Raw genomic sequence first — 9,977 nt, 5'->3', positions numbered from 1 at the left:
CCAGATTGTGGATCCTCTAGGGGTTTCCTGCAGCCTTAGGATCTCAACCGGAGAGTCAGGCATTCTGTATTTAGTCTTCCATATGGTTTTCCAGAGATCATTTCCCCCTCTGAGCCATCGCCACCACAGTTTGGCTCCCAGAACTTTATTAAGAACTTCAGGGTCCCTTAGCCCCAACCCGCCTTTCTCCTTTCTTTCTGTTAGCTGACTCCACGATACTAAGGCCCATTTTTTCTTTTGATCAGACCCACTCCATATGAACTTCCTTATGATTTCCCTGATCTTAGCACAAACCCCAACAGGGGCAGCCATAATTGATAGAGGGTAGATGGGGATGGCCTGAAGGACCGATTTGGCCAAAACAACTCTTCCAGCAATGTTTAGAACCCTGAAAGCCCAGTTTGCAACCTTGTTACTTAGTTTATTCAGGACACCCTGCCAATTTTTCATCCTTTTAGATGTGTAGTCCAAAATATTGCCCAAATATTTTGTAGGAAGTTCACCTCTTTTAAATCCCAGTAATCTAATGAGATGGGTTTTGATCTGCTCCACTGTGTTGAAGATGAAGATACAAGATTTATCTTTATTGATTTCCAACCCTGAAGCCTCCGCGAACAAGTCCAAGATTCTCTTGAGGTGCTTTACTTCTCTTACCGTTGGTTCTCCAAACATCATAATATCATCAACGAATTGTTGATGAGTTAGAGGCAGATTGTTTCCCCATATTTTCAGACCTTTTATCCTGTTTGCTGCTCTCTCTTGTTTGATGAATCGACCCAGGCCTTCAGCGGCTAGAATAAATAGAAACGGGGACAAAGGGTCACCCTGTCGAATGCCTCTAGAGGCATTGAAGGTTTTTGTGGGGCTTCCATTAACTAGAATAGAAAAGTGAGGAGAAGAAATCAGATTATGGATCCAGGCAATCCATCTCTGGTGAAAACCAAATCTTTCCAGGACTGTTTCCAAATATTTCCAATTTAATCTGTCATAAGCCTTTGACAAATCTAATTTAATCATCATTCCTTTTTGCTTTTTGACTTTTAGGGAATGGATAACTTCCTGAGTAACAACTAGGCCATCGAGGATCTGTCTGCCTTCCACAAAACCTGTTTGTTCAGCCGAAATTAAATTGTCCAAGAGGGGTTTTAATCTCTTGGCAATCAGGGATGTAATCATCTTGTAAATGACATTACACAGTGCTATCGGTCTAAAACCATTAGCATCTTCTAGATTGTCTCCCTTGGGAATGAGGGCATAAAAAGTAGAATTAAGAGCAGGCCATACCTTTTGGTTCATCCTTGATTCTTCCACTAGATCCAGAATCTCCCTTCCCAAGAAGTGCCAGCCTGCCTGGTAAAAGTCCACCGTGTAGCCATCCGGTCCAGGAGCTGTCCCTTTCTTCATTGCTTTCACAACTTCCTCAAGCTCTTCTAGGGTCACAGCCCTCATCAGCGCTTTGTTTTGGTCCTCAGTAACCAGTCTAGGGATGGCCGAGCAGATCTCCTGAATGGCTCTCGTTCTGTCAGCTTGAGGTTCTGTTAAGATTTCTTTGTGGTGATCCATTAGCACTTGTTCAATCTCAGTCTGCTCCACCACTCTTTCTCCATTCTTGTCTTTGATCGATAGAATCCTATTACCCTGTCTATGCTTGATCATAGCCTGATGGAAGAATTTAGTGTTTCTTTCCCCCTCCCTTAGCCATTTTATCCTTGATTTTTGTCGCCACAAAATCTCCTCTTGCTTCCTTCTCTCTTCCAATCTGCCAAGGATTTCCCCTTCCCTGTTTATGCTTTCCTCTGTTCTGCCTTCCAAAATCATCTTCTGCTGAAGATCCTCCATTTCCCCTTCTAGTTTTTGCTTATCTTCCAGGATGTTACCAAACTCCTCTTTGTTCCATCTTTTTATTTTTCCTTTCAGCTCTTTCAGTTTTAGTTGGAACGTATGCATTTTACCTCTGCCCTGAACAGTACATTGTTTCCACCATTCCTCTACTTTCTTGATGAATTCAGGATCCCTCAGCCAGAAGGCTTCAAATCTGAAGGGCCTTTTCCCCTGATTCCTCTTGATATCAACCTCTAATCGAATCGGCCAGTGGTCAGATCCCAGTGATGGAATGATCTTAGCTTCCACAAAAACATCTTTGTTCATGATGGCTTCAGAAACTAGGAATCTATCCAGTCTTGAAGCAATTTGGTTTTTTCCTCCTCTTCTGTTGTTCCAAGTGCAAATCCCATTAATGGTCTGGATATCAACAAGCCGTAGTTCCTCTATCATTTCATTGAATCTGTCCATGAAGTGGTCCATCTTCCTAACCCCTCCTTTTTTCTCTTCTAAGGATCTGATCAAATTGAAGTCGCCTCCAATGATCCAAGCAGCTTCAGAGTAAAGTCTACGGATCGTTTTAATACTGTTTATGAAATTCTCTTTTGCCCCAGGAGAAGGGGGGCCGTAAACCCCTGAAATGACCACCTGTTCCTTAGTTCCTACTATCCTACCCATACCAGTGAGGATTCCACTCATGCTGGTCCAACTATCTAAGGTGATTTCATTCGGATTCCACAGAACTGCAATACCTCCTGCAGAACCGATTGCATCTTGCCCTATCACTTGATATTGCAATCTACTTTTTTCTATTATTTCTTCAAGCTGTTGAACCGAAATCTTTGTCTCCTGTAAAATCATGATGCTAGGCTTCTCTTTTTTCAGCTTATCCTTCATATACCTTTGTTTACCTTTACTATTCAAACCCCTAATATTCCAACTAATAACTATCATTTAAAACTTTCGGAAGGAGGGAAAGAATACCTCAGACAGAGGTATCACCTTACCTGAGTTTATCAACGTTTCTCCCACCGTCTGAATAGCTTCACTCATTGTTTTCCGGCCTCTTTTCCTGCTGTTTTTGCCAGAGCTGCCCATTCCCGTCGCTTCATTCCCCTGTTCACTGTCGGTCATTACTGATTTATCCGGGTGTTCCCCTTTTCTCTCCTTGTATTTCTGGAATGCCTCCTTGTACAACTGTTTTTGTTTTTCAGGTATGAACCTGTTGTCAAGATACTTCCATTCCTGGATTAATCTTCTCATGATTTTCTCCTCTTCCGCTTCACTTTCAGGTTGGTTCTCCACTTCCATCTGAGATTCCGCTTCTGTTTCTTCTATTTTCTCCTCCGGTCGTTCTCTGCTGGTTTTGTTCAGGTTCTTTTCCTTTTCTTTTTCCTCTCCGGCAATTTCCATAGGGGTATTCCCCGGGTCCTCATCGTCCTCCAAGTTTACTTCGTATTCCTCATTTTCGCTCTGCAGTACCTGAAATTTGTTTTGATTGTTTCTTTGGCTGGGTTTCTCCTGAGATTGAGTTTTTGGTCCCTCTTTATTCTGCCTCTTCTTCCTTGTAACCTGCTGAAAACCTCTCTCTGATTCCTCCATTCTCTCAGTATTTCTCTGATGATCCGCTTGGCTTTTCTTAGACTCTTCCTCTTTATTCAGTGGGCATTGCCTATATAAGTGGCCATATTCATGGCAGTTACGACATCTGAAGGGGATGTGTTCGTAATCGATTGGCTGCTTCCAAACCTCATCGTGATACTCCACTTCAACATTTTCCGGGAGGGGTTCTGCCAGATTCATGTATACACAAATCCTCGCATAAGCATTATATTTACCTCGTTTCGTGGCCTCTGCAATTTTAACAAAGCTCCCAATCGTGTTCCCTATTCCTTCCAAAATATCAGGGTGCCAGAATTCATCAGGAAGCCCAAACAGGCGAACCCAGACTGGTGCATCAAGCAGTTTTTCCTTTTCTGGGCTGTATCTCTCCTCCCAATATTTCATAAACAGGCCCGCATTGTTCAAGAAATATGGCCCTTCCTCAAAGATCCTGTTCTTATCTTCCAGATTCGTAAAAACTGCTGTGAAGAAACCCTGGGCTCCCAATTTGAGATCCACATGTCCTTTAGGTCTCCATCTCTGATCAATCCATCTGTATAGCTCCTTCTCTGAAGGCCAGTACCCTATGAACTTACATATTAGGGCGTGGTCTTTCATGTAACAGTTATATTCTTCCAATTTATTGCAGGGAATGACATACCTTGGCTGTTTTTGTGCCCTAGGTAGACATTTTCCTCTCATTCTTTTCTGCCACAGGTTGCCCATTACTGGGACATGACTTTCCCTCTCGTTATGCTGATCCCCACCTGTGCTTGTCTCACCCATTACCACGTTTTTGAAGGAGGGGATCTCTCCCCCCCCCCCCTCGGCTCTCCCATTTTGCTCAGGGCGTAAATTTAGGGTTAAAACCCAGTTCAGCCGCTGAGGTCTTCGAAGACTGAAACGCGCTTGCCACAAGGATTCACTGCCCAAGCGGATCAGAATCCGCCTTCCACAATCTGATCCCTGCTATTACCTCTGTCAACTCTGTCCGGCTGCGCAGGCCCTAACGCGCATCGCCCTCAGCTCTCCCGTCCGCGTCCCCGAAGTATTTTCCATCAATTATTCCTAAGGTTTAATATTAATCATATGGTTTATAATATTAATCATAGTGTTTAATAGTAATCCCTTTAGTTCATAATCCCTTGGGTTTATAATATTAATCCCTTGGGTTTATTAATATTAAAACCTTAGGTTTATCAATAGCCATGGTCACATTATGACAAAGATTGTGTCATGGTCCAATGTGACATTGTCACAACCATGGCAAACCATGGTCCACTGTCGCATTGTGCCAAAAAATGTCAATACGAAAATCTATAATGGTGAACTATTGTCAATCATGGTCAACCATGGTTAACCATGGTCCAACATTATATTATGACAAATATTATCTTAATATGAAAATCAGTCATGGCCAACCATGGTCCAATGTCGCATTGTGACAAATCTTGTCTCATTATGAAAAGCAACCATGGTCAACCATGGTAAACAATGGTCAACCATGTTTGTTTTAGGGTTTATAATATTTATCTTAGGATTTGAATACCTTGGGTTTTCAATATCAATCCTTTTGGTTTTTTAGGTTATAAGTATTAATCCCTTATTTTGATTAGTGTCTTCAATTTATAATATCAATACCTTAGGTTTATTAATTTAAGGGTTCAAATCCCTAGTGTATAATATTATTGATAGAGTTTATAATATTAATACTATGATTCCATATAGATCCCTTGGGCTTATAATGCATTAAGTTTATAATATAACTTCGTTGGGTTTATAATATTAATCACACGGTTATATTCCTAGGGTTTAATATTAAGTCTGGTGTTTACAATATTAATCTCTTTGGTTTATTAATTTTATGGTTAATATTCATAGTGTTTAATATTCATCCTAGGGTTTAATGTTATTCCCTTACATTTATAATCCCTTGTTTTTTAAATATTAATCCTTTGGGTTTATTAATCACTTTGGGTTTGTAATATCAATCCCTAGGGTTTATAAGCATGGTCAACCATGGTCTAATGCCACATTGTGACAAAAATTGTCTCGATATGAAAATCAACCATGTTCAACCATCGTCAACAACTATCAACCATGGTGAATCATGGTCAGCCATGGTCCAACGTCACAATATCACAAATATTTTCTCAATATCAAAATAAAACATGGTCAACCATCTTCAATCATAGTCAACAATGGTCAAATGTCACATTTTCACAAGTATTTTCTCAAAATGAAAATCAACCATGGTCAATCATGGTAAATGTTGAGTGATTTAATTGTCTGTTAAGTCCCTGTCATTTAACTTGTCAACCTAGGGGTTTCGTAAACTTAGAAGCAAACCAAAATATATGAGACCTCAGATGAGACTATTGTAGGAGTTTTGTTTAGAATTCAAATAAAGAATGTAAATTCATATTACAAATAACTTCTAAAACTAAAAAGTTTCTAGTTCAAGATGCAATAAGCAAAGGAAGATGCTCCCAATTCGGGAGGTCATGGTTGTCCTTCCCCATAGTATTGTCCTCAAGAAGAGAAACTAAAGAGCAATAGTATGTGATGTATAGAAAGAAAAAGAAGAGGCTTCTAACTTAGGAGGTCTTGGTTGTGCTTCCTCATAGTTCTATTCCAACAACATTACCATTCCATAAACTTAAAGATAACTTGAAATAAAGAAAAGAAATGAACTATAATTATTGTTCATACCAAATAGATGGAGAGCCTAACTTAGACTCTTGGTTGTTCGCTCACATGCTGAATATAACTCAACTAAAATTCATTCATAAGCATCAAAAATCAAGAATTTAGAAATAACTTGAAACTAGAAAAAGAGAATGAATTTCAGTTACTACTCATATCAAATAGGAAGAGAGCCTAACTTAGACCCTTGTTTGTCATTTCACATGCTGATAAGATTTAAAGTAAAATTCATTCATTAATAATGAAAAAAATCTTCAAACAACTAAGTAATTAAATGAAAATAAAATCTATAATGAAATAGAATGTTTCTTTGATCCTTTTAGAGTGAGCTCAATTCTGTTAAGAACAAAGTGACAAACTATTCCATAAATTCACATACTACATTAAGACAATTTATATCTAAAATTGTCGAAAGAAAACTTTATTCTATTCCATCATAAGTTAGGATACATTCTCCAAGAGTCCTCCTTTTGGAATGGAGGAGGTACTCCTATTTATACAAAAACATAAGCAACCAACTCATTAATGGAGATCCACTAATCCCTCCTATATCCACAAATCCTTCATATGGTTACAACCAATATGAGATACATACTCTATCCATGAATTTTTCTCCATGAGATATGCTTGACCCTTATCCCAAATATCCTTCAAATCTTCAAGAGAATTCTAATTTGAGTCTTGGAGGCCACATAAGAGTGTCTTCGAACCTTCCAAATCACCTACACATGTCACCAAACTCATTCCACCTTTAGGTATAAGAACATACATGTTATTTTTCTAACGTTTAATCATAAATTCACTTTAAATACATAGAATAAATAACTTTGGAAAATGAAAATATGAACCCATAAGGTAATGGAAATATAATGATAATGTGATGAAATGAGGTGAAAAAAAGACGATAAAGGTGAAAATGGAGTGAAAGTGTATGCTAATTTGGTGGCCCAACATACCTCCCAACTTAAGTTATTGCATGTACTCATGCAATATATTGCATTGATTTACTTTAAACATGATTTGATTCTTTGAATTTTCTTCCTTTTATATGAAATTTAGCTGATGTTAATTATTCTTTCATCTTCGCATAATCATTTGATAACTTTGTTCCTTTTGCAAAGTGTCCTTTTGAAAAATATTTGATTGCAACATATTACTTTGGTCGGTTCTTGTGTGGAAACCAACTTTTATTAATATTGGTTCCTGTGTAACAATACTTTTGTTATTTTTGTGTTGCATCAAAAGACTTTGAAAACATTTAATCAACCATTCATTCTATCATCATCATTTCTAAAACATGTAATGTTTTGAATCATAACGCAATAGTAGTTGTTTGGAAAAGTATGTTGGTTAGGATGGCATGTGTATAAAGGACATATATGACATATGAAAGGTGATAATGGAATATGAATGTGATATATATCGTGAAATGTGAATATGAGGTATGAATATGAATTCCCGTCCCCCCACATAGAGATATGACAATGTGAAACAGGAAGTGAGGAACTTTCTAAAGTTACAATTTTAAGCATTTTAAGGAATTGCTTGACTAAAAATTAGAAAACCACATACATTCACTTACCCTTAATGTGCATGAGTTGTGGATGTTGAAGAGTGTGGTTGTTGATGCTGCTGGATCATGGAGCATGTAAACAAAGGAATTTGGATCTTCTTCTGTGTTCTCTTTTTTGATGACAAGGTTTGAATATTTATTGCTGTTATAACAATTTGATCTGTTGCAAACTATTAAAATGATATAGTCTTCAATCATTACAACATCCGATGGTACAATTCTAATCATTAGAATAAATGTGTAGAGCATGACGAGAAGTCATTGGATTATCGACCATTGATGCACGTCGTTAACCAATGCGAGGCAACTCACCACTAATGTCAATGAGTGCCAAGGTATCTAAGTACATATTGCGAAGGGAAAATATATGAGCTGATGTCGAGCCACTTGCAAGGTCCAACGATTAATAGACATTGGTGTATTCCCATGATTGTTGTTGAGAGAGCCTATCATTAAGGCATACAAGCCTCAAGGTAATATTAAGGACTCTAGCCTTGAACCTATTGATGTGCCTCGATATTACAACAAGAATGCTGCAACTACCAAGGCTACTGACTTTAATTATCAACCTGGGTTTCCTACAAACTTAAGAGGTGTTGGCACTATACTTGTGGAATACAATGTGTCCTTCCTTTGCTGTCATGTTGTAATGGAGTGCATGTACTTAATTCAAATCCTAAACTAATTGCAAAAAATTAAATGTTTGAAATGGAACATTAACCTATTGCAAGATGTAAAGTACAAGCAAAGAGACAAAAATTCAATGCTAAATCACCATTTCCTACTTAACTACCAAGAAACTATGCTTTGAAATAATGCTAAATTACCATAAGAAAATGTTACTATGCAATCATGGAAGTAAGAAGCATCAATAATCACTAATGTGCAAGTAAAGGGATTGAAATAAGTCTATTTAAATTGTCTTTTTGTCTTTTCATGCAAAATCAAGTATGCAAACTAATTTCCTTTGGTGATGTGGAAGGTGAATTAAGGATGTTGGAGGTTGGATGGAAGTGTTAGGACATGGTTTGATGTTGTGGGAGACCCTTGGGAGGCTTTTGGTGACTTCCTAGAGGTTTTCCATCAATTCAGCCTCAAAACAGACTATTTTAGGAAAACCTATAGAGTGTACTAGAAATCTATAGGATGATCCTGTAAGAATTACAGTGAACCTACAAGATACAACTGAGAGAAAAATGTGAGGTGTTGGAGGTGATGGAAGGCTTAGGGAAGGTGGTAGATGGGTGGAATGGAGTAAGAAAGTGCCTAGGATCACTCAGAACTCAAAACCAAAGTTGGGAGATGGATGGATTTGCTCAAAAAGCTTGGAGAAATTTCCTTGTGAATGATGAAAGTGGTGAGGGTTTAATGACCAAGAAAATCAAATCCAAATTAGATGGGATAAATTTTTTTATTAACTAGAATGTTTTAGGTCCTTATTCCAAGTGGAATAACTCAAAAATACCACAGTTAACCCATGGAAAAAAAAAACATTACTAGTCGAAAATATAGAAATTCAAGAACTAGTGAGCTAGTAAATCTAAAAAATGCCTAACCAAATCAAGTGCAAATGAAATGGGGTAATTTTTTTTATGAGCTAGAATTTTTTTTTGATCTAATTCATTTGGAAAAAATTTGATTGAAGCTCATTAGCATGATCTAAAAAATAGCAAAAATTTATTGCTCTTTGCTAAAAAGGAGACCCAACAATCTAGATTTGGGAATAAGAAGATTAATCCAAGAAAATCAATGATTATTATGAACTTCCAAATCTTTTCCAAAGATGAAACAATTCTTGTGATCTTTTAAAAGAACTTACATAAACCATTTAACTCAATCCTACAACAAGAAATCATTAATACTAAATGCAGAAATAGAAAGAAATAAAAACTAGAGATGCATGTGAATAAGAAATGAAAAGAAGGAAAGAAAATTATAGAAAAGGGCTCTGAGGTTGCTAGAATGGCCAAGCCAAAGGAAACTCAGAGACCTATGGAGGATAAAAATGTTTAAAAGTTGAACATGACACCAATCTTCATTATTTCCATCAATAGAATTACATCCTTGCAAGAAAATACAATGGAGCTTCAAAAAAACAAGCTCTCTCCACAATAACACTAATGAAAAACCTCTCCCGTAGAGGAAAGTTCGACTTGGTACTTATACAAAATTATTAGGAGTCATTCCCCATGAATGGAGGAAGCTTTCCCGACCAAAATCCCTTGATTAGTGGATCTAGTCCCCAATACTAGGAATTTGCATTAAATCGCAGGGA

This window comes from Pinus tabuliformis, chromosome 8 (genome assembly GCF_031772625.1).
Source record: "Pinus tabuliformis cultivar Carrire ecotype Pingquan chromosome 8, CPIR1, whole genome shotgun sequence".
Classification (NCBI taxonomy): domain Eukaryota; kingdom Viridiplantae; phylum Streptophyta; class Pinopsida; order Pinales; family Pinaceae; genus Pinus; species Pinus tabuliformis.
This window is presented reverse-complemented; position numbering follows the sequence as displayed.